We start from the raw sequence: 25,904 nt of genomic DNA, 5'->3' as shown, positions 1-25,904 counted from the left end.
AGAGAATCCTCTAGAATGCTACTTAACTCTGCTCAGGGCAGCCCACTCCAGAGTCTCTTTGATGTGTTCTACTCAGTTTCATTAATTTAACTGCTGCTTTGCTAAATAAGTGTGTGTGTGTGTGTGTGTGTGTGTGTGTGTGTGTGTGTGTGTGTGTGTACAAACTGTTTGTGTCTCTTGACTGAATTCATTCAAACAAGAAGACAAGAACTGAGAGACCCCTACAATATCTGTCACAGAGGGACCACAGTTCTATTCAAAGTAAATTTGATATCTGTTTAGCTTCTCATCACAGAAAATTATAAGTCTCATATCTGCTATAACCCCATCTATCTAGGAACATGTAAGTCCCCAGCAAAATTTTTACCCACTTCTGCTTCCATCCACCACAGTCTCCTTCATCATCTTCATCCATCCTTTACAACCTCCATCCTGCTGTAACAGTATCCATCCATCATAGTTACCATCTATCACAATCTTCACCCCCCACCACCAAAATCTCCTTTAATCTTTCATAATCACAATTCCCATCACAATCACTATTGACCACAGTGTCCATCTGTCTGTCCTTCCATACATCATAATCACCATCATCATCAAAGTCTCTATCTCTACATTACAGTTTCTGTTTATCCATCATGGTTCTAAATCCCCATCATGGCCTCCCTATCCTTCACAATCTCCATTTATCATAGTCTCCACCTACCCATCTCCTTCTGTCCATCATAGCCTCCATTCATTCATCACAGTCTCCATCCATCCACTCATTACATTCTTCATCCATGCGCTAGCCTCTGTCTGTCCATGGTCATTTCCATCCATCAATCAAATGTCAACCCACATATCTCAATGTACCTATATCACAGTCTCTGTCAGATGCCCCCACTGAGTCAAGGAAGGCAATCACCTCCCTCTCTGTGTTTCTTGGATTCTTCCCCCGACTCTGCAAACAAGGATTCTAAGACTCAGAGAGCTGAATTAGCTAGCTTAGAATTCACACAAATGAGAAATGGAAGAGTTCAAATTTTTACTCACCCTAATTCAAAATCTGTCTTTTGCATTTTCCAGGCTGCTTCTTTTCCATCATAAAGAAAGAAAACATTTTGTGCAATATATGGCAACTTGGAAACTTCACATTTAACTAACAATGGGGCAGAACAGAAAGTATTCCCTCCCACATAGCACAAAAATTGAACCAACAGGGAAATTGTAAACTATGACTCTCATGAGATTCTCCTTTTCTAATTCTACTTCTATATACCTACTTCCTTCTAGAGTATCTGGTGAGGTTGTTTTAGACCCCATGACTACATCTTCTCCCTTCTGTTTCCTTTCCATCACCAGCCAAAGTTGCCTTGCCTTCCCATCTATGCTGTCCCCTATTTTTCCACCTTCTATTTACTTTTCTCTCCTCCATTTTTCTCTTTTACACAAAACTAATCACAACTCTTACTCTGGTTTTTTCTATCCCATTCATACTCTCAGTAACTAGTATCCTAATGCACATAGTGGTAAATTTTCTTTATTTCTTTTCAAGAAGTTTTGCACATAATTTTTATTGGGAGGGTGAGTAGACAGAGTACAGATTAGCTGTCATAGGACAGCTTGTGGAAGTCACTTCTCTCCACCACTAAGGACTTATCTCAAGCTGTCAGGCTTAGCAATAAATAATTTAACCACTGAGCCATCACACCAGCCTGATTTACTTCTTAAAATGATTGGAATCAAATGGATGGTTGATATTTAACTGATTTTTACTGTATTATCATAGTGATTATCATGTTGGGTAACATCATTAATGGTGATGTTTCTACAGACAGTATTCTACTTTCAGGGTAATATTAGGGACTAATGCCTAATGCCCAAAGTGCTAGACTGTGAGTCTAACTGCCTAGCTAGATTCCCAGTGCAATAGACAGAAATGACAACTTAACTCTACTACAGTCTAGCCCTTCTTGAATATTGTAAGCATTTCCAATAAAAGAATAAGGATTATATTTTAATTCAACCACTTACCTAATCTCAAGTGCAAAATCCCAATGCAAAAAACATGAGAAACATGTAAATCCAAGGCAACATGACTCTCCCAAAAAATTAGTAGCCCCACAGTAATACCCTGCAATGAGAAGGAATTAAATAAAATCCCAAATAAAGAATTCAAATGAATGATTATAAATATATTCAAAGAAATCAAAGAGGGTACAGATAAACTCTTAAATGGATTAAAAGGAACACAATATTTGAATAAAATAAGGAAGTCAACACAAGTATAAAAGTGTAATTCACTAAAGACAAAAAAAATACTGGGAGAGGGGTCTCCTCAAAAGACGAATGGGAGGTACATATCTCAACATAATTAAAGCTACATACAACAAGCCTATAGCCAACACACATGAAATTGGCACAAACTAAAATCATCACCCAGACAAAGGCATCTACTTTTATTCGATATAGTCTTGAAACCACAGCTAAAGCAATAAGACAAGAGAAGAAAATAAAATGGATACGAAAAGAAAATGAAGGCATCAAAATGTCCCTATTTGAAAATGACATGATTCCATGTAAAAGAGACCCTAAAGATTATATCAGCAAACTCTTACATCTGATTGACACTTTCAGCAAAGTGACAGAATACAAAACTAACATACAAAAGTCAGTGGTCTTGCTATATACCAGTGACAAACATGTTGATAAATAAATCAGGAAAACAATCCCACTCATACCTTGAAATAAACCTAGCCAAGAAGGGAGAAGATCTTTACAAAGAAAACTTGGGGGTTGGGGATTTAGCTCAGTGGTAGAGCGCTTGCCTAGCAAGAGAAAGGCCCTGGGTTTGGTCCTCAGCTCTGAAGGAAAAAAAAAAAAAAAAACCTTGGAAACACTCAAGTAAGAAACTCAAGAAGACACTGAAAGATCCAAAGACCTTCCATGTTCAGAGACTGCAAGACATAATGCTGCAGAGAAGGCTATAATGTCAAAAGTAATCTACAGAGTCCATACAATCCTCACTAAAATGCCAATGGTATTGTTTACAGACACAGAAAAAATACGTTAAAATTAATACCGAGGGCCTGGAGAGATGGTTCCAGCAGTTAAGAGCCCTTGTTGCTCTTCCAGAGGACCTAGGTTTGGTTACCAGCACCCACACAGTAGCTCACAACCACCTGTAACTCCAGTTCCAGGAATTTGATGTCCTCTCCTGGCCTCCACCAACACTACACATATATGGTATACTTAAATATATGCAGGCAAAACACATATGAAATAAAAATTAAAAAATATAATCTTTCAAAAGAAACACAGAGGAGCCAAGATATCCAGAGCAATACTGAGCACCAAGAATGATGCTGGAGCAGTTACCACACCTGATCTCAAACTATACTTCAGAGCAACGATGGCAAAAACAGCATGGTATTGGCACAAATGATGATAACTCAGTCAATAGAATACAACAGAGGACACATGTCTGAGTCCACAGACTGGAGCCACTTGAGTTTTTTGACCAAAAAAAAAAAATGCCAAAAATATACATTGGAGAAAAGACAGTCTCTTTAACAAACAACACTGGCAAAACTGAATGTCTGCACATACAAGGGTGAACTAGATCACTGTCTCTCCCCTGTACAAAGTCAGCTCCAGATAGATTAAAGACCTAGTGTGAGAGCTGAAATTCTCTTAGAAAAAAAAATGTAGGGAAAGCACTTCAAAATACAGACATAGGCAGGGGCTTTCTTGATGGGACTTCAGTCTCTCAGAAAAGAATGCTTACCACTGATAAACAGGAACTCATAAGATCAAAGTACACAGTAAAGGGAGCAGTCAAGTGAAAAGACAACCACAGAATCAAAAATCTTTGCTAGCAAGCATGAGTCTGCATATGCCCACCTTTCCTGTCCCCAATTCATAGTCCCTGTGGTTCACTGTGCACATCCCTACAGAAGACACTGACAACCAAAAAAGGTCCCTTGGCTCCCACCTGAACTGTCTTGCTCCAGGTGAGCGTATGGATTGCTTTTGAGACCAATGCAGTGAAGTATGGATTACTCATGAACAAAGGGTATTTGTGGGGAGCCAAGGAAGCCTTGAGTGAATGTGTATTGTTGACATGGGCATGTCAAGGAACCAATACCTCAGACCTGTGAGAATGGCAAAGGCTTACACTCCCCCAGGGGAGTCTGGGAAGAATGGTAAGGCCTTCCTCTGGTCCAAGCACAAATGTTGGCAATGTTGCAAAAGCCAACAACAGCAGATTCCTCCTCCTGGGTGTTCACAGTCTGAGACTGCTCACCTACAGGGGACTCCTAGTAGACTAGCTAGCCTGCCCCCTGTGCCACGCATAGTAAAAGCCCTGAGGTTCCAGATTGTTATTGTGCGGTTGGTGCAGTTCCATTCGGGCTCACACAGCCCCCTGGTCTAGCTTTTCAGTATGCATCTTTGTGTCTGTCCTTTCTTCATTCCTGGACGATCCAGTCATGTTTCAAGACCAGGCTGTGTTGGGCATAGCAGATTACTTATTAACTCTGAGGGAGGAGACACAGTATGAAATGAAGTGGTTACTAAAATACAGTCGTGAGGCTGGGGATGTAGCTCCATGGCAGAGCAAATGATTCAAATGCACAAAGCCCCGGGTTCAGTGCCCAGGATCATTAAAGAAAAAGACTCTACCATGACTTCACCTTGTGTTGTTTTGCTTGGCTGTGTGGTCAAAACCAGCTTTACTTGGGGGACATCCCCTCGCTGCAGGGGCAAGCCCACGGCCTCCCTGTGCCGCCTCCTACCAGGACTGATTCTATCTCGGCCCACTCGGGTCTTGTTTTATATTCATGTACAGGTTTGTATGGCTGGTTTTCACGAGGCAGAAGTGACAGTTAAGCCTTGCTTTTTTTCCCCTGGTGAAAAGCTGGGCCTGGCAATGCCTTGTTGAGCTATGTATCTGTTCACTGCCCTGAGTCCTAAGGCAGAAAAGCATAACCTTTCTTTTTCTTTTCTTAGAGACAGGGTTTCTCTGTGTGGCCCTGGCCGCCCTGGAACTCACTTTGTAGACCAGGCCGGGCTCAAACACCCCAAGATCCACCTGCCTGTGCCTCCTGGGTGCCGGGATTAAAGGTGTACAACACCACACCCAGCTTCTTTTTTCTCTCTTTAGGTACTGACCAAAGCTGTGTTTTCTCCAGCACTTGGGGCGTCTCTTCCTCCGAAGCGCCCAACTCTTTCCTTTCCTGTACAGACACTTTTCTCACCTCCATTTTGCTAAGTAACTTTCATGCCTAACTAAGAAGTCCGCTTTTCCCCCTTCCTCCCCTGTCTCTCTCCTGGCAACTGCTCAGACTTACGGTTTGCCTGCCCTGATGTTTTTCTCTGAAACTCTAATAAAATTGTCCTTGAGCTTCAAAAACAAAAAACAAAAACAAAAACAAAACTGAGCTTAAGTGAATTTGTGTGTTATTTTCATAAGGATCCTTTGAAATATCTGGGCTGTGAACATACGAGCTGGCATCTCATCCATGATAACAGACAGACAGACAGAGACACTTAACTCCAGGTTGGAGGCAGGAATTTGCACTTGGATGGCTTGGTGTGTACACACTGTTGGTGGCTTTTTGTTCTGAGTTAACTCTCCAGCCCTGGAAAAGAACAAGGTGACTCCGACAGACTAGATTCAGTTTAAGAAGTCCCATGAAGGCAAGAGCAAGGGTTGGTGAGGAAAGAGGCAAAGACATCACAAGTCCCACGAACGTGGCCGACCACCTGACCTGAGGGACAAGACCGAGCTCAGGATGATTGGCGGCCTTGGTTCCCTCTCACCACAAACACCACAAGAAGTTTTGGGGGTGTTAACCCCTGTCTTCCCAAACCTCCTGCGCAGCTCACCCTGTCTCTACTCCCGGTTGTTTGCGGTGCCAAGCACACAAGCTCCAGTATTCCAGTTAAGCTTAAGCATGTCACAATGTGCCAAGAAGCAATTATTGAGCTCCTACTGTATGCCAAGTGTAACTCTAAACCCGAGAAACCCTGCTTTTCATAAGTACAGCTGGGTACAACTCCCTGGAGCATCATCGTGCCCTGTCTACAAGGTTGGCAGCCTGAACCCGGGTGGCTCACCTGAGGGCTGGTATCTCCAGAACAGATTCCTTTTGTTCCACTGCGGAGGAGGGGCTTATAAATGGAACCAAAAGCCAGGGCCGGGCCTACCAACTCATGGTGGCCTACCATGCTACTGAAATTGCTCTTTGGCATTGGGCCATTTTTTTATTAGCAGAGATGGCCCCATGAAAATGTCCACTAGAATTACTCATCCACGTTGAGTGTTAACTGTGTTTTCAAGCTCTCATCCATCAGTTCTCAATCCTTCCCAAAGACAGGCAATGTGTTTGAAGACATGTGCCCCGTGGGTTCCAATTCTTCCTTCAGATGCTTCCATTAGTGTCTAAAATGCACTGCACTATTACGGACGTTTGTGTCCTCATCACCGGCTCGTTCCTGAGCCCTCTCGCTGCACTCAATACCAAATGCCTGTCAAATGTCCGAAGCCCGTGACCTTGTACTAGGAACATGACTGGGCCACCGATTTCCATGACTATGCTCCCAGCCAGTGCCTTTTTCACAGTGCGCTCTCGTCTCCTAGCAAATGGAAGTAAATGCCCACATCACAGGACCGCACAGGAGACCCACAGACCCCAGAGCCAAGGAGTGCCAGAGCCTTTGATGAGTCCCTGCCTTGCTCAGCAGAACAGTTTGTTCCAAGGCTTAGCATCTGTGAGAATGCCTCTATGTGGCTTCCAGGGCTACATTGCCACACACTCATAAATCACAGAGACACTTCTTCTGCCGCACCTCTTCGTAACTGGAATTCGTGCAACATATGTGAGCCAGAAAACGGGGCTCATGGGGGTGACCTTCCGTTCGAAAGCGGGAAAATGGCAGCGCTTAGAAAGGTATTAGAAAATGCCCAGCCCGGTTTTCTTGTCTTCCCTGAGGAAATACTGAAACCCAAGAGTCTAGCGCCACTTAGACCTGCAGCCTCTCCCTCGTGGCAAACGGGACGCTCTCTTCCCTTGCAGCTCTTCCTGATTTAACCTAAGCATCCCTGAGGCTGATGCACCGAACATGTTCAAAGCCAGCCCTGTGAACTGGAAATACATCACCACAGCTCATGGAGCATGTCAGAAACAACAGGGGGAGGGGGGAAGAAGATAAGAACCAAGAATGTGTCTTCTGAGACAAGAAAAATGTGCCCACACACTTGGGGCCACAAATGTCCTCCTTGGTTGCATAATGTTACTGAACCCAGGTCTGTTTCACTTTCCTCTCAGCTAATGACAGAAGCCTTCAGACCAAGATGCACACTGGCTGTCAGTCAAGGGTGTGCTATGTGCACAGACATAAAGCCAAGTTTTAGGCGCCCAACTAACAGGACTTAGATGCCCTGAAAGGAACTAGGCAGAAAACAAAACTGCGTGGACTTTTCACAAGCCAGCTACACTGTGTTTACCTTAATGACGATGGCTTTCGATGGGAAAAGAACACTGGGGCAGGCCAGGCACTGACTCTTCAAGTAATAAATTAGATGCTTCAGGGGTGGAATTAAGCTTGGAAAATGGACTTGGAAACAATTAACCATGGAGCTTGCGCTCCCCCTAGTGGTAGATCTTGATTACTGCCAGGAGTATTCTCTCCACCCGTCAAGAGGCTTCAGCTCCACCCAGGGAGTCACCAGGTCAAGTCCTCAGTCCCCAGCAGGTGAGACTCCAGTGGGCCAGGCTCTGGGCTAGCACTGTCACGTCCTTAGTCTTATTAATTATCTCATTGGCTGAGTCTCACTAGACGCCTTTTATAGATGATGAAAGTAAGTTTAAAAAGCTTAAAGGCCTTGCCCAGAGTTACCCAGAAGATTCCAAGAAGACCTGGGGAATCCCCAGTTCAAGACTCCTTCCCCAAAGCCACGCTGAGTACAAAGTGCTGTGGATGCCGAGATGGAACCTTGATGTGCCCTTCATGTATTTTAACTGGGCAGGCTGACTCCTATTAAATAATCAGAACACAAAGCCCAAGTACTACTCGTCCAGGGGTAGGAAAGGTTAATGTGCTGGGATCTGGGTGCCCTCACTCTCCAGCACCCCTGGCCTTCTAGCATCCCTTAACCCTTCAGAATTGCCTGCCAGTCAGCATCCCCCACACCCTGGCAACCACTCAGCCTCAGCATCCCTCCTGCTGCAGCATCCCCCTGAAGCATCCCTCACCCCCAGCATCCCCTAGTCTTCCAAGACCCCAGGCCCCAGGAAACAGCTCATTCGTGGACCACTGCTTCTATCTCTAGTGAAGACAGCTGAGAGAATAGCTTCCCTCCAGCCCCACAACTAAATAAGAAATAAAGTCCTCATTTGCCTAGCTGTAAAAACAGACATCATTAACCGGCCTCCACCCCACCCCACCCCCATGCTCTCAGTCCAGGCAGTCAAAAAAGAGTTTAACTGGTCTCCTTTTCAGGGATTGACCAGTCACATCAAGGAAGATCCAGAATCCTGTGGGAATTTGTCATGGACCAAGTCAGGCTGTCATTTGGGCTGGCTGAGAGGAGTGGCAGGTTAAGCAGTAACTGTGGCCAGGGGACCTTGGCATCTATCCATACAAAGAACCACCACAGGAGTGAACATCACTAGCTGACTTCATCATTGGGAACCTGCTCTTGTATGCATATAAGACAAGGCAAGCTTTTTTCTTCTAGCTGCATATAAAAACATTTTATAGAAACAATATCATCTTATACGTGAAGCTTTGCAAACTACTCTTTTCACGCACACTATAAATTCCTATTATTTAAATATTCTACTTCATATTTTGTGAGATTTAAGGCATTGTGGTTTATTATTTGGAGGTGTTTTTGTTTTATTCGGGGGGCGGGGGGGTTGCTTTAGTTTGGTTTGGTTTTGCTTTATGAGACAGTTTCATGCATCACGGGCTGGCCTGGAATTCACTATGAAGCTGAAGACGACCTTGAATTTCTGATCCTCCTTCCTTTCCCTCCATGGTGTTGAGATTAATGATGTTCACCATCATACCTGGTTTACATGAGGTTAGGGAGCAAACTCAGGGCTTTACAAATCCTGGGCATGCACTCTTCCAACGGAGCCACATCCCTAACCCAGTTCAGCTTGTCTGGGTTTGTTTGTGTGGTCAAGGTCTCACTATTTAGTCAAAATTGGCCTGGAACTCATTATGTAGCCAGGCTGGCCTCGAATTCTCAATCCTTCAGCCTCAACGTCTCAGGTACTTGGATTACAGAAATGTGCACTACACCCTGTTTCACCTAGCTTATATTTTAGCAATGCCTAGATCTCTAATTTGTAGATTGGTCTAACTTTAAAACATAGACATATAGCCATTCAAAAATGTAAAATGGCCTTCATTTTGTTTTTTATTATAAAAGACTTGGAGGGAATCAAAGTGTTTGCTGCATCCTCGTCTTTCACATTCAAATCAGTATGTAATATAGTTTCAAAATATTCACCGAGGAGCTGTTCATCTTTTATTCAAATGGTGTGGAAGACGTGAGTCTGAGCTTTGGTGCTTGGTTTGGGTTCAGAATCTGGTGCTACATTGTACTGTCTGGGTAGCTTTGGGCTAGTTAGAGCCCACATCACAGCCTCATTCCTTTGTCTATAATAGACCAGTCCTAACATCATGATGCTCCAGCATTCCCAGTAACACTGCAAGAAACAATAAAACAATGTGTGGGAAACCCTTCACACAGACCAGCAGGTGATGCTCAGTCAGTCAGTTCTTTGTATCTCTCCTCTAGCTCCAGCAACTAGCTTTACATCATTCTGGACCTTTATATATCTGTGTCTTCACCTGAGGTTTGTACCAAATCCCAGTGCTCTGCCAGCTCCCCTGGCACTAGAGAGACACTGTTTTCATTAGTTTAGCCTCAGAATTAGTTTCACTAAAACCGGAATGAGCCTCCTCATCATTCCTTTCTTCTGGATCCCTTGGTTTTTCTCACACTTGTTCCTTCAAAGAATTTGAGAGCCACTTTTTTCAAGTTCCAGAAAGGTCATATGTGGCTGGGAAGATGGCTCAGTGAGTAATAATGCTTGCTGAAAGCAAGAGGACCTGAGTTCAAATCCCCATCACCCACATGAGAGATCCTGTCTCAAAAAGTTAAAGTGGAGAGTGATAAAGTAAGGAACACAAAGTTCTCTGGCCTCTGCATGCACATGCCCATGTACATTCATTCATACAACACACACACACACACACACACACACACACACACACACAAGAAGTTTTTATATAAATGTTATGAAAGTCAATACTTTTTTTCAATGCTTCGAATCAAATCCAGATTACACACATGCTAGGTAAGTGCTCTACCACTAAACTGCACCCTCAGCCTGTGGATTTTTTTTTTAATTCAGTATCCAATTAAGGAACCACCAAATATTTCTTCAATTGCTCTGGTCTTCTATCATGCTCCTCTGTCTGTAACACTTCTATATATTTCTCAAGTTCATCTTTTAAAAAAAAATCTTTATTGAAGCCAGCAAAATGGCTCAATGGGAGAGAATGCTTGCCACCAAAACTGATGCCCTGAGTTTGAACTCTGGATCCCACATGGTGGAAGAACATGTTGTCCTCTGACCCCCACACATGCACCACAGCATGTTTACACAAATTAATGTAATAAACTGTTGTGAAACGATCTTTGTGTACACTGTGAAGATGTGTCTTTGCCAAAGTGCCTTCTGATTGATTTAATAAAGAGATGAATGGCCAATAGCTAGGCAGGAAGTGGTTAGGTGGGACTTCTGGGCAGAGAGAGAGATTGGAGGAGATGAATCTAGGCATAGGAGAGATGACAGAGGAGATCAAGAGGAAGCAGGACATACAGGAGGAGAGGTAAAAGCCACAGGCCACATGGCAGTACATAAATTAACATAAATGGGTTAACTTAAGTTGTAAGAGCTAGTTACAAATAAGCCTAAGCCAAGACTGAGCTTTCATAATTAATAATAAGTATCCATGTTGTTATTTGGGAGCTGGCAGTACAGAGAAAGACCTCCTACAATAAACAACTTTTTAAAGATTGTTTTTACATGTCTGGGTGTTTTATCTGTATGTATGTCTGTGTACAACATGGTTGCCTGGTGCCCACAGAGACAAGAAGAAGGCAATGGATTCCCTGGAACTAGAGCTGCCATGTGGGTTGTAGGAACCAAACCTGGGTCTTCTGCAAAAGCACCCAGTGCTTTTAAACACTGAGCTATTTCTCCAGCCCCATAAATCTTTTTCTATTTCTGTTATACTTAGACGCTCTGGTTCCCACTAATTTTCTAGTTACTTTTGTGTTTGTTCATTTATCACCCATTTATTTATTCTCTCACTCACCAACTCTAGTTGATAAAACATCTAATGTCCATAAATTAATATATCTCCCTTGCTTACCCCTCCCCCCTCTCTGTTTTCCACCCTTTTGTCCCTTTCTCACAAATACTTTGTGGATCTCACATCCTAGTGGGGGAAGAGAAGACTAATTCTTCAAACACAGCACCAATACAGTATTTCACAAAATATTAAGTAGTATAGCTAGAGAAGAGAGTCTGGTAGGAATCAGGAACATTGGAGAATGGTTGAAATTTTCCAAAAGGTGATCACCGAGAAGATGTCTATGCAAAAGGTTGTGAAGGAATGAAGAAGAGCTATCCAGGAAAAGTTCGCAGAGGTCATAGCCAGGGCACAGGGCCTGAGGAGGGAGCATGGCCAGCATGATTAAGGAGGAACAAGAGAATATGCTTGCAAAATGGCTAGCAACTGTTGTCAGGCAGGATAAGCAGAAAACCACGCAAATGTCAAGGTCTTGGAGAAGGTGGTACCCACAAGATGCCTCATCATCAGACAGCTCAGCAGCCTTGGTTTCTTGGGAGTAGAATCAGCACCTGCACCTTAATTAAATCTCATGGCTCCAAACCAGAGACCTTTCCCCATCCTTCCAATCCTGTACTCCCAGGTGTGGATTCTGTCAGATTCTGTACAAGACAACTTTCCATGTGTAAGACTGTGGGTGTGTGCCATGAGATAATGGGAATCCCTGTCTCAATCACCTCCTTCTGTTGATTGAAATTGACCCTCTGTTATTATGACAGTCAGAACAGATCCTACTTATCCCAAGCATCCCCTTACTGGAAGCTCCACATCAGGACCTGCCATTTGGATTCACTTTGCTATTAAGCACTTGCCTCTCCATTGCACAGGAATCCTGGGGTTTTCATGGCAGCTGTGTGGGCAGGAAAGTTCACACTGCATTTTTAAGATTTATATGTTTTGTTTTATGTGTAAAGTATTTTTGCTTATGTGTATGTCTGTGCACCATATATGTGTCTCTTGTGCTCCTAGAGGCCAGAAGAGGGCATTGGATCCCTAGGAATTGGAGTTACAGGTGGTTGTGAGCCACCTTGTGGCTGCTGGGAACAGAACCTGGGTCCTCTGCAAAAGCAGCAAATGCTCTTAGCCATTGAGCCATCTCTGCAGCCCCAGCAACATGTATTTTTAAAAAAATGTTTCAAAATCTTAAGGAAACCTGTCAAGACAACACACCTAGGCATGGAGGGACTGAGACCCAAGTCCAGGCTTCTGGCATCCTCTATGCCTCCACGCACATGGGACTTTAGTAGACAGCAAGTAAACTAACAGGAATTCTATGCTTACACAATTCATTTTGATCCCAATGAAAGTCTTCCATGTAGAAGGGGAAACAAAGCAGGAAATGGACTGACCCTATGTAATTTAGCATGAACAGCAGCACACAATAGCTGGTGGCTATTAAGTGTGTACCAAGTACCAGGTCTCTCCACACCAGCTTTCCCTACTTCCTGACTACACTTTTACAAGGTAGCTCTACTTATTAACATATATTAATATGTATGTGTTAGTATATATTGTATACATTATTATAATATATATATTAATATATATTGTAATTAGAAAACAAAGTGTCCAGCAAGATAGACCAGTGAGTAAAGGCACCTATCACCAAACCTGATGATCTGAATTCAATTCCTGTAACCCACACAGCAGGAGAGAACTGACTCCAACAAATCGCCCTCTGGCCTCCACAATGCACTAAATAAATAAATAAATAAATAAATAAATAAATAAATAAATAAGCAATCTATTAAAATGTTGACGGGATCAAAGCCTTAGAGGAGTAAGGGGTTGGGAGGAGACAGAGACAGGGATGGACTTGATACCCACCCTAACCCCTTCACCCAGCAGCAATGATACCTCTCTTCTCTTCAGCAGCAATTAGTAAATGTATGGAAATCAGTCAGTCCTCAGGATGTCTACATTTTATATCAGGTTTTCATATGCAATTCTCACCCAAAGTCCTCTTTTTAAAGTTTTCTTTACAATGAATCAGCCAATCTAAATAACAGGATAACAAAATAGTGTCTACCTTAGTTAGGGTTTTATTGCAATGAAGAGACACCATGACCATGGCAACTCTAATAAAGGAAAATATTTAATTGGGACTGGCTTACAGTGCAGAGGTTTAGCCCATTATCCTCATGGCGGGGAGTGTGGCAGCATGCAGGCAGACATGACATGGTACTTGAGAGGTAGCTGAGAGTCCTACATCCAGATCTGAAGGCAGCAGGAAGAGAGTGCCACACTGGGCCTGGCTTGAGCTTCTGAAACCTCAAATCCCACCTCCACCGTGGCACACTTCCTCCAACAATGCCATACCTACTAATAGTGCCACTCCCTATGAGCCTATGGGCACTATTTTCATTCAAACCGCCACAGTGTCTAAAGCCAAAAGCTGTGGTCACAATCAGCACTGAGTCTGGCTGAAGTTAAGAATGCTTGAGAGTCCATGGTAACTCTAAGTATCTAAGTCACTTTAGAATAACTCAAGCCAAAGCTTCTTAGACATCAGCCCACAAAGGTTGTCTGTCTTTCATGTGAGTGTCACATGGGTGATCAGATGCTCATCACGAGGGAGTCCCACTAGGAATCAAAAGCACATGTTTTGGGTTCTGGAAGCACTAGATACCTGGGTTTCAGAAACATGACACAAACTCTTGCCAAGCACAATGTAAAAAAATCTTCATCCACATTGAATCAAATCTGAACTTAGCTCTTTCTATACTAAACCATTCGGACATCGAATTAGCTGGAACAACTCAGAAAGTTGAAAATGGGCTAGAGAGAGAGGAAGAGGTGAGAGGCACCAAGCAAGGGATTTAAAGATTGCTGGACAAAGCCAGGGGTGTGCCTGGAATCCAAGTCCCCAGGAGACAAAAACAGAGTACCAGCCCAAGTTCAAGATCAACCTATAAACTGCATTGTGAATTCCAAGCGAGCCAGCCGAGACCTGAATCAAAACAACAATCACGGAGACTACCTCCACCAATCAGTCATGCATGGAGTGTGGGAGCAAACTGCTCACACACAGCAGAACTGCAATCAGTGTGTGTCTGTATTCTTATCATTTCAACCCCCTAACACTTGCCAAACTTTAAGATCATACAAACAGAAAAAAGAAAATCATTCAGGAGAGGGAGATGGGGAGAGAAGATGTGCTAGAACATGTTTAAGAATTCCTATAACAATTGCTGGGTGGTGGTGGTGGTGGTGGTGGTGGTGGTGGTGGTGGTGGTGGTGGTGGTAGCAGCGGCAGGGACATACACCTTTAATCCTGGCACTTGGGAGGTAGAGGCAGGAGGATCTCTGTAAGTTTCAAGACCAGCCTGATCTCCATATTGAACTCCAGGATAGACAGGACTATGTACAGAAATGGCTCTCAACTTGTAGGTTGTGACCCCTTTGAGACTTTTTCACAGCGATTGCCTAAGACCATCAGAAATATCCAGTATTTACATTATGATTTATAACAGTAGCAACATTACAGTTATGAAGTAGCCATGGAGATAACTTTATGGTTGGGGTCACCACAGCATGAGGAACCGTGTCAAAGGGTCGCAGCATTGGGAAGGTTGAAAACCACTGACATAGAGAAAACCTGCCTCAAAGAAAAAAAGAATTACTATAACAACAAATTAAATTTTACTTTGTTGTTTCTGGCATCCAACTCCCCTCCACCCCTCAAATAGGAAGACAGGTTACCTTTTATCAAGTAAGACAAGAATTTTCCTGATAGTCATTTCTAGAAGGAATTTATCACTTAACAGTTTATGTGGAAGACATTGAAAAACATCCTCAGTAGTATCCTCCATTTGATTTTACTAAAAGAAAACAGGTTTCTTTCCATGGTTATTTCCCACATTGATCGCGAATTAAAATCAAGATAATATAGACTGTAGTCACATGGTGCACTACTTTGACCAATGAAATTCCCCTTCTTGTTATACCCAGAAGCCATGTGCAGGAGCTCAGGCTAGCCTACTGGGAGATGGAAGACCACACAAAGTAAACAGTTGTCTAGTTGGTGCCTGCTGCATGAATCCTAAATAGTCTTATAATGAAAACCAAGAGCCAGATATTGGGGTAAATGCTGAAAGATCAGGGAGACAAAGGAACAAGCCACGGCCACCTCTTACCTCACCAACTCCATAAATCCTCTGACTGAGTGCCCCTGAGTCCTCAGCCAAAAGGCTCCCTAGTTCCTGTCTCCTCACGCCTTAGATGCCTTTCTCCGCCCAGCCATTTCACTTCCTATCTCAACCTTCCTAGTGCTGGGATTAATGGTGTGTGTGCTTCCCAAATACTGGGATTAAAGGCGTGTGTCACCACTGCCTGGCTCTGTTTCTCTCCTAGACTGGATCGATCTCATGTAGCCCCAGTGTGGCCTTGAACTCACAGACATCCAGACAGATCTCTGCCTCCTGAGTGCTAGGATTAAAGGTGTGTAACACCACTGCCTGGCCTCTATGTTTAATCTGGAGGCTTGTTCTGTCCTCTGGTCTTCAGGCAAATTTTATTAGAGTACAACAAAATATCACCATAGGTGCCCCATAAAACAACCAGCTTGCCAAGTACCAGATCTGTGACCATAGACCAATCAGGCTACCCAGCTGCCTGCACAACTCCCAGTCAACTACTCACTCGTGAACAATAATTGCACAATTATTATTATTTTTTTTTTTTTTTTTGGTTTTTTCGAGACGGGGTTTCTCTGTGTAGCTTTGCGCCTTTCCTGGAACTCACTTGGTAGTCCAGGCTGGCCTCGAACTCACAGAGATCCACCTGGCTCTGCCTCCCGAGTGCTGGGATTAAAGGCGTGCGCCACCACCGCCCGGCTTACAATTATTATTTTTTAACATCATTAAATTTTTAATTGATTTATGAAGCCAAGCAAACTCATACATGAGGAAAAGAAGAACCACAAGCAATTCTAATGTAAGAAAGATTGAAGGTGAATTTTTTACTCAATTAAACCTCTGGTTTCTATAGCAAGCAACCTGATGTGGCTCCTAATGATGCCCTCTCCTGTTCGTCACACCACTCATGACCTTCCTCTTGGGTATCAGCTAGACTTAGTGTTTTGTTTCTATTGAACAGAATTTGGCAAATCTATGGGAAGTCATGTCCATGGTGAGGCTACCATGCACTGGGGCTTCCATCTCGTGGGTATTCTCTTGCTATTATTTTCTGGGAAGCAAGCTTCAGTGAATCCAGTGCCACAGTAGAAAGGTTCACAGAGTGAGGAACTGAGGATGGCCTCCAGTCAGAAGCCATTAAGAAACCGAGACCCTTGGTTCAACAGCCTATGAAGGATGACCCCTCCCCTACCCGCAACTGTGCCCGGGAGCTTAGAAACACACCTTTCTCCAGTCTAGACTTAAAAGTAGACCACCATCCTAGCTAACAGCTTGGCTGCAGCCTTTTGAATGATTTGAAAGCTGAGCACTAGGCAAGACATGCCAGTATGTCTGACCCACACACAGCGCGGCAGATAGAATTGGTTCTGCTTTAAGCTATCAAACTGTGAAGTTATTTGTTTACATAACAACAGATATCAGATGCTTGTCTCTAAGTGTTTGTGAACATCAAAATCATACAGAGAATGTTTGGGTCTTAAGCATAATTCAATTTTAAAACACTTTTTTAATTTACTAAGTGCCAAGCATGGGGGCTTTTACCTACAGCTTCAGCATGCAGGAGGGTGAGGCAGGAGGATTGCTGAGAGCTCAAGGCTAGCCTAAGCTATATAGTGAGATCCAGGATAGACAGAATGACAATGTGAAACGCCATCTCAAAAAAAATAAGAATTAATTAATTAATTACATAAATAAAGAATCCTAGTTACTAGAAAAATTTCTAAAAAAAACTCCACTCTACTTTCCCAAACTAACCACTCAGTCCATTGGGAATGTCTACATATGTTTGAGTGATTATATATTGTAGTGGGTAGCCATTTCAGCTTTGACCTTGATATTGTTTGCATTGATTATAGTTCCATCTTATCTAGGTCATTATCCCTCATTACTCCTGGACAATATTTGATAACCATTCCTTTGTATATAGTCTTGTATTAGGTTAAAACCTTCTTATTTAGACAAAAGGGGGAGATGTAGTGGGTAGCCATTCCAGCTTTGACCTGGAAGTTCCAACCCCCATTGAGGCTTCGGTAACGGTCATGCCTACAAGGCGGGGCTGAGAGAGGACCCTGAAGACCTCAGATCCGGATGCACTGGCTCTCTTGTTTTCCTGGACCCTGGACACTGGAGGTAGACCGAGCAGAGTTCTCCAGAGAACACCGCCGGACTGCGCTACACCTTTCCCAGACCCTGTAAACTATCCCTTCACTTGTAAGTTACCCCACAAAATAAACCTTCCTTTTGTGGAGTAGCCTTAATAATTTCACCAATAATATATTCTACAAAACCTTGAAAAGAATTCCTGAGAAACCCAAAGTAAAAGAGGAAAGTTGTATTTCAGTTCACGGTTTCAGAGGTTTGGTCCCAAGACAAAGCCAAAGAGCGGAAAGAAAGCAGGTGGGGGAAGCAAAGAGAGAAAAGGAGTCCAGGGACTAAAGGGTGCCCTTCAGTGCCATGCCCCAGTGACCTGTGCCCTCCAGCTGGGCCCCACTTCCTGATACCCATCCAGCCATGTCCTCCTCAGTGCATTAATTCATTCATAAGTTAGCACCTTCATGATCCAATGCCCTCTCTCTAATGCCACCAACCAGGGACCAAGGCTTCAGTGCACGAGGAATTGGGGACAGTTAGATTTGAATGGTAACATGTGGTATCAAACCATGTGTCATGCTCACAAATGTGCTCTTCTGACATAATTATGTCTCACAGACCTTCCCTAGACAAATGTGGATGAATTGTATTGTTTTCATCAGTTTCAGAGCATTCCATAAAGTGAAAGAGAGCTCATTAATCATTTCTCTGTGTAGAAACAGTTAGATCGCTGGTGTTTCTGTAGTGTAAACAGCGCTTCAGTGAACATTCTTAGGCACACTTCTTTATGCACATGTATAAATAAAGGCTAAATGCATGCTTAAATGTTAATAAATTCAATAAAATGGCCTCCAAAAAGGCTCCACCCATGGTCATTTTCATCAAAGAAATTGTGAAACAGTATAGAAGGCTTCGTCATTTTTGCCAACCTAATGGATAAAGAATATTTTTTTCTTACAATTGTCTTATTATACCCTAATAACACTAAAAATCTGTATCCTGGGCTAGCAAGATGGCTCAATGTGTAAAGACATTTGCTGCCAAGCCTGATGACCTGACTTTGATCCCAGAACTCACATAAGGAGAATTGACCTTATAAGGTTGTCCTCTGGCCTCCACATGCATTCCATGGTATATACACACATGTGCACACACACATACGTGCACAGACACACACTAAATGTATAAAATGAATCTTATTACCTTAAAGAAATTATGTGATCAAAAAAAATTCTAAGACATTATGTGATCAGGGACTAGAGAGATGGCTCAGTGGTTATAAGGACTGGCTGTTCTTCTAGAAGACCCGGGTTCCATCCCCAGAACCCCTATGGCAACTCACAACCAGCTGTAACTCCAGTTCTAGAGGATCTGACACCTTCTTCTATACTCCATGGGCACCAGACATGCATGTGATGCATATACATACATACAGGCAAAACATCCCTATACATAAAATAAGAAAGAAATAAAAGAAATAAAAAGAAAAGAAATTGTGTCATCAAATAAAGCCAGTAATAGTAATGTTCCCTTCGGTCATCTACAAAAAAAAAAAAAAAAAAAAAAAGATGAAAAACAGTATTTCCAGTATAATTTTACAGATAGGGAAACTGCATCTAGACAAGACAAAATAACTTTACTCATGAGTTGTCAGGGCAAAGACCTGAACTCAGGAGTGGCTGATGCCAACATACTCTTTCTAGCAAGCTCCACTAAACAAACAGAAAAGCCTGAGCCCTGTGCTAGCTTCTAATTCTCGCCTATAATCTCAGGAATTCATTTAACTTCCTGGATCTTGAAGAAAGAGGTGAAATCCAAAGATCTGTTGAGTTTCTCCCAAATCCAACATTCCTGGATGTCATGCACTATCTTCTGGAATATGAAGGGAACAGGGAGAGAGAAAGGATATGAATCTCATGTGGGAGCTGCTTTTGCTTGGCACATGTGCTGTTCAGAGACACCATTCCAGAAAGACATTTCTTGCTCCTAAGAGAGCAAAACGTCCTAAGTTTGGGAATGAAAGCCAGAACTAGACAAGGAGGAGACTTGGGGAGATTGTTCCAGAAAGCTTCGAGTTTCAATTGTCAGTGGGATGAAACAAGGTGGAGGGTCAAGTTTACGTAAGAGGAGAAGTAGGGCTGAACTGGCTCTTGAGAAACCTGACCAAGAAGCCTGTTTGTTCCAGATTAGTTCTGAGAAAGCCAACTTTCCAATTACCATCATCTATCTGTAGCTATTTCCTGGAACACACACACATACACACATACACACACACACACACACACACATATACACACACACCACAAGGAAATAAAAGGAGAGGGTTGTCATTCTTAGAAGTTATCACTTTTTCTGACTATGCAAATGTCATATAATCACTATAGAAATTTTGGAATGGGCAATAATTATTTAAAATTACCTCTAATCCTATTACATCTGTATGTAGCTGTGTTTCCTGCTGGCTTTTCTCCTATGCACAAGTTTTTAAAGTAAATTAGGATTCCGTTATATATGCAATTTTGTCTTATTTAAATATTATCACTATAAAATATGTCTTCAAGTTTCTAAAAATTATTTAAAAACAATATTTCTAATGCCCACATGATGGTCTGCATTTTGGGTATACTGTGATTTACTGCGCATGATTTCTCCTTGGGCCTGGGCTTCCTAATAACACAGAAGCCTAGGTTCTGAGGTAAAGACTCCCGAGAAAGAGACTGATACATCCTCACTGCATGCACCCTCATGGTGCTCAGTTTCCTGTAAATAAGCAAAGACTTTGGCGGATGAGCAATTTGACTCCCTAATTAGAAATGGTTAGACGTTTTCTGGCCTGGCTGCCTTAAGCAAAAAGACCATCAATCAAGCAGCCAGCTGGACTTCTACGCCAGAGCCAGCCATCCAGAACACTCCATGGCCACCTTCAAAAGTCTACACAAAGATCTTTGGTCATTGCCCTAGCCCATGTAGATGCAGCCTCAGAGAGTGATTTCTGAAATGCTTTGTACCAGGCTTATGCTATCACAAGCCCTAGTGAGCTCCAGATAACCCTGTAACCATGTGCACCTAGTCCAGAGAGGGATCACCTCCCCTGGTGGCCTAACAGAGGGACTGTAGGGATCATTAGTAAAGATGCAAGCTATGATTGATCCAAAACACGAACCTCAATGGTCTCAATTGGTACTAAGAGGCGAGGTTATAACTAGTCCAAAACAAATAGCTGTGGTTGATCCAGTACCCCCTTTAAGCTCTATAAACTGGCCACTTAGCCTCAGTGAATGAGCCCCGAGTCCTGCATCCTCCAGTTTTACCACATTGGACCCAGTAAAGGGTTTCTCTCAAGAAACTCTTGACTACCTTTAGTATCGAGGGCTGAAGTCATCACGTGAAGTGGCAGCAGAGATGACGAAGGTGAGTGACAGCAGCAGGCCTCGCTGTAAAAGCAGCAGAGCCGCTGGCCGCCTCACAGATGACGTGGTAACAGGACAGTTCAAAAGCCACCAGGGCAGGAGAAGGGCTAGCAGGAGAGGACAGACTGAAGAGAGGGCCAAGAGCTGAAGGACAAAGTCTATAAGGAGCCTGGGAAGGGGGAGGGGTGGTGGGAGGGTTGACAAGCCATGGTCACGACAGAAGCTCCAGAGAGCTGTTATATCTTAGAGACAAGGGTCCATACCCCAGGCCAAGGGCTGTAACACTGCCTAAAGAGCTGCTCTCCCCAGCCGTGGCACTGGCTATGACCAAGGGCTGAGGAATCCCAATACTTATGCATGATTGGAAGCTACAATACCGGCTGCAGCTAAGGGCTGAGGAATGCAGCCTTCCTTGGCACATAGAAGAGCTGTAACAATGGTAGGACTCAGGGTCCTAATACCCAGGCCTGCATGAGAACTGCAACACTAGATGGCGCCACGTGACGATCCCCCTTCCTGCCATCACTAGTGCAGTCAGGAGCAAGGGAAAAGAGAGCCCCAGACTCCAGTCCCTGAAGAGCTTCTCCTTGTCTGCCCATGATTTAGGTCCTTGTAGAACAAAAGAAGTCCCTTGCCAGATGGACAACATGAGTTCCTGTCCTCCTGAGCCAGGCCAGCTTGAAGGCTCTCAGGAGGGAGGCAGCTGAGAACTCCAGATGGCCCTGTCTTAGAATAAACTGTATCCTTGAAACCAGAGGCCAAAAGCCAGGCAGGTCATGCCTTAGAGAGCCTAAACTCCCCTCCCTTGCCTAAGGCTAAGTCCACCAGCTTACAGAGTTCTGAAGGCTTAATACTTCTCCAGAAGATTCTTCCATGCCATCAAAGAAGGTTCCCTGGGCACATAGCCGAGTCAGCTGTGACTGTCCCCGAATGGTAAGTTCACAGTCTCTAACTGCTGAATACACAAGCAGGGCTAGGGGAAGAGGAATAAAGGACCCTTACACTGACTGCGGAACTGGGGCAGCAGTTAAGAGCACTTACTGCTCTTGCAAAGGGCAGGAGTTCAACTCCCAGCAGTCTCCTGGTGGCTCATGACTGCCTGCAACTCCAGTTCCAGGAGGTCTGGTGCCCTCTGCTGGCCTCTTTGGACATCGCGCACACATAGTGCACATATAGGCAAACAAAACACTCATAGATGTGTCTAAAAGTACAGTGCAACTGAGGAAGACCCTGAAGTCTATCTCTGCCTCCATATGCACATGAACACATGAGCACATACGGGGGGGGGGATGGGGAAAGGGAGGGAGACAGGGTGTGTATGGTTTACAAAAGAGCTGAAATCTGAAGAATGGTAAGAAAATATTATTATGTTATAATGTAGTGTCAATAACATTACACCAGTGTAACTACACTTCATAACCCACGATTATTATGGTCCCCAAATCTGCCTCAAGCTATACTAACTGTTTTTGGCATAACTCCTTTTAAGTCTTCTTCAAGTTGGGAAGGGATAATCTTGAAATCCATCTTTAAAGTGTAAACAATTTAACTGGAGAATGAAGCTTCCAAATCCATTAACTGTTTTAGTTAGAGTTACTATTGCTGAGATGAAACACCATGACCAAAGCAACTTGGGGAGGACAGGGTTTATTTGGCTTACACTTCCACATCATAGTCCATCATCAAAGGAAGTCAGGACAGGAACTCAAGCAGGGCAGGAACCTGGAGGCAGGAGCTGATGCAGAGGCCATAGAGAATTGCTGCTTACTGGCTTGCTCTTCATGGCTTGCTCAGCCTGCTTTCTTACAGAACCCAGCACCACCAGCCTAGGGATGGCACCACCACAGTATGCTGGGCCCCTTTACATCAGTCACTAATTAAGAAAATTCCCATTCATGCTTGCCTACAGCCCTATCTTATGGAGGCATTTTCTCAGTTGAGGCTTCCTCTTCTCCAATGACTCTAGTTTGTGTCAAGTTGACATAAACCTAGCCAGAACAATTTTTTCCAATGTTAAAAAAAAAATCACGACAGCATTTCATTTTCTCTGAGCAGTCGACATCACAGAACAGTCACTACTCTGCACTACACCTTTACCCTTCTGTCGGTGGCAAAGTTTCACCCACGGGCATGTGATTTTTCTAAAGGAAACTTGAGAACATTATTTTCAGATGATCTTATTTTGGACAAGCCCCTTCATCCAAAAATACAGTGGAAGATTTTTTTTTTTCCTTTGAACCTGGAAATGACTTTTTTTTTTTTCTTTCAGTTTCAAGAGTTTCAGACCTCATGGTTTATGTTTTGTTCCACGTTCAGAGTGTTTGGAGGGTCTGGAGAGGTCACAGCTTGGAAAATTATACTTCAGCTCCTAAAATGAAGCAATGATTACCAACATCTGAGCTCCCAGGCTGCTGCGGCTGTAAGGACATTTCCATATCAGGGAGGGGGAGGGGACAGTCTTGCTGGGCCGTGGGTGGAGAGGGCTGAATCCGGAGAGGGAGGCAGATCTTTTTCATCCTCAAGGCTCTTTGTACCCGCTTCCCTCCCCCACATCCCTGGTTTGCTGGCCTGACCTTTAAGGCCAAGTCATATAGACAGACTCCAAGTTCACTTGGGGACATGTACAAGGAAAGACAACAACACTCACATTCTTCTCCCCAGAATCTTTTCCCACACTCTGGGCTGTGGCCTGACACACAGTAGGCACCAAATGAAGTTGATTCAATGATATAAAGAAAAAGCGGAAGAGAAGAGGGAGAGAGAGAAGAAAGGAAAGAAGAGAAAAAAGAAAGATGCTGAAGTAATTTTGTGAGTTAGTTTTGTTGGAGGGATAGATGGTGACAGGGTCTTGCTGTATAGCCCAGGCTGGCCTCAACTCACTATGCAGTCCAGGTTGGCCCTGAGATCATCTGAGTGATCTGAATTTTGAATAAATGCTCATATACACACTCTCTGTGTTCTAATGAATAAAAATTAAAATGATAAAAAAAATTTAAATAATTGTAATAAACTACTACATGGCAGGCACTGTGCTGAGCTGCGTTAGACATCCAACTCAAACCTCACAACCACAGCAAGAGGCAAAAAGCATTAACAACCCGGTCTTACAGGTGTAGGTGTGGGATCAGGTGAGAGGGTCAACATCTCGCGCACCATGCCAGGTCAGGCGGGGCCAGACTGTAAGTGCCAGTCTATCTGACGACAGCTGACTCTCTTCTCACCCCTTCCCTCTTCCAGTCATCCTTTGTTCTCTGCTTGTCACTTGACGTAACGGTGGTGACGGGTGCAGAGCCAGGACGCACAGGTGCAAGCCTAAGCCAAAGTCAATTGCACGTCCTGAAGCTGGCTGACGGCCCACGGGTGCGTGGACTGAACTATACCCAGGCTACCCCTAATGCTCAAAGGGAGGAGGAGCCGGTAGGTAGAAGAGTCTATGCTACAGGAAAGAATGTCCAAGGGACAGACCCAGTGTGGCCCCAGTGACAGGGGCAGTGGGCTGTGAGGAATTGTGCCAGCAAGGCAAAGATTTCACCCCGTGCACTACTGTAAGCCACTGAGGGGTCTGGGGCACATGAGCAACACGGAGCCACCCGCAGTTTTCAGAGGATGCCCACCTGTTGCATAGAGATGAGCTGGAGCCCAGAGAAAAGTCCCTGGCTGGCTGTCACTCAGCAACGCTCTGGCCCTACTCAGTGCCAAGGATGTGGATCCTGGGAGCGAGTGTGACAGAGCCTTTCTCAGCTTAATGAGCTCAACTCTGGAGCTAGAGTTCCCAGCAATCAGCAGTCACCCAAGCTGCCCTGAACTAGTGGCTTCCAGATTCAGTGTCTCACACCAAAGGGTAAGGAAGCGTGGATAATGAGCAAGCAGAGTAAACGTACGTTTGTTAGGGGGCTATAAGAAGACCCCCAGTGGTGGGAGAGGCTCCAGGAAGGCTGCTGCTGTGTTGCTCTGCCCAGTGGCCTCTTTGGACCTTATGGCAGGAACTGGATGGAGACTGAGATAAGTGATTTGGGGCCCATCACAGACAGAACCAGTGAGGAGTCCATATGCCCTATGCATGCTTCCTGGGCCCAACCAGAGAGGTGATCACATGTTACTTGTCCAGTTAGAAACATGGTAGCAAGCCATGGCCCTTTTTTGCTGTAGGGTTTTATGACTAGTTCACGATCCACCACAGGTCCTTGCCATCCTTTCTGCTGACTCCTGTCTCACCAAGGAGACCAGAATGATTGGATCTGACACCTCTCCTTCTAGAGCTTCTGTATCTGGAGAGGAAGAAGATAGAGAGCTGGGGAGGGGCACCTCGCTCCAATAGGAGCTGTGGCTGCATAGCGCATTCAGGGGATGCCCCCTGAGGGGAAAATGCTCCTAACTGAACACAGAGGCTGGACAAGAAACCAGGAAAGTTGGGGAAGGGGTCATTGATAAGCCCTGCCCCCACCCCATCCCCTCCCAGAGGTCTGGAAAGACCTGGACTTTTCATGCACCGTTTCACGGGGCCTGGACTTGTCCTCAAGCCTTTGGTGTCCTGGCTAGTTTTTTGTCCACTTGACACACATTAGAGACATCTGAGAGGAGGGAGCCTCTACTGAGGACTTGCCTGCGTAAGGCTGGGCTGGAGGCAAGTCTGTAGGGCATTTTCTTGACTAGTGATTTCATGTGAGAGAGCCCAGCACACTGTGGGTAGGTCTACCCTTGGGCTGGTGGTCCTGGGTTCTGTAAGAAAGCAGGCTGAACAAGCCATGGGGAACAAGCCAGTAAGCAGCATCCCTCCATGGCCTCTGCTTCAGCTCCTGCCTCCAGGTTCCTGCCTTGACTTCTTTCAATGATAAACTGTGAT

The sequence above is a fragment of the Peromyscus californicus genome, unplaced genomic scaffold (genome assembly GCF_007827085.1).
Source record: "Peromyscus californicus insignis strain IS unplaced genomic scaffold, ASM782708v3 Scaffold_5__1_contigs__length_169319896, whole genome shotgun sequence".
NCBI lineage: Eukaryota > Metazoa > Chordata > Mammalia > Rodentia > Cricetidae > Peromyscus > Peromyscus californicus.
This window is presented reverse-complemented; position numbering follows the sequence as displayed.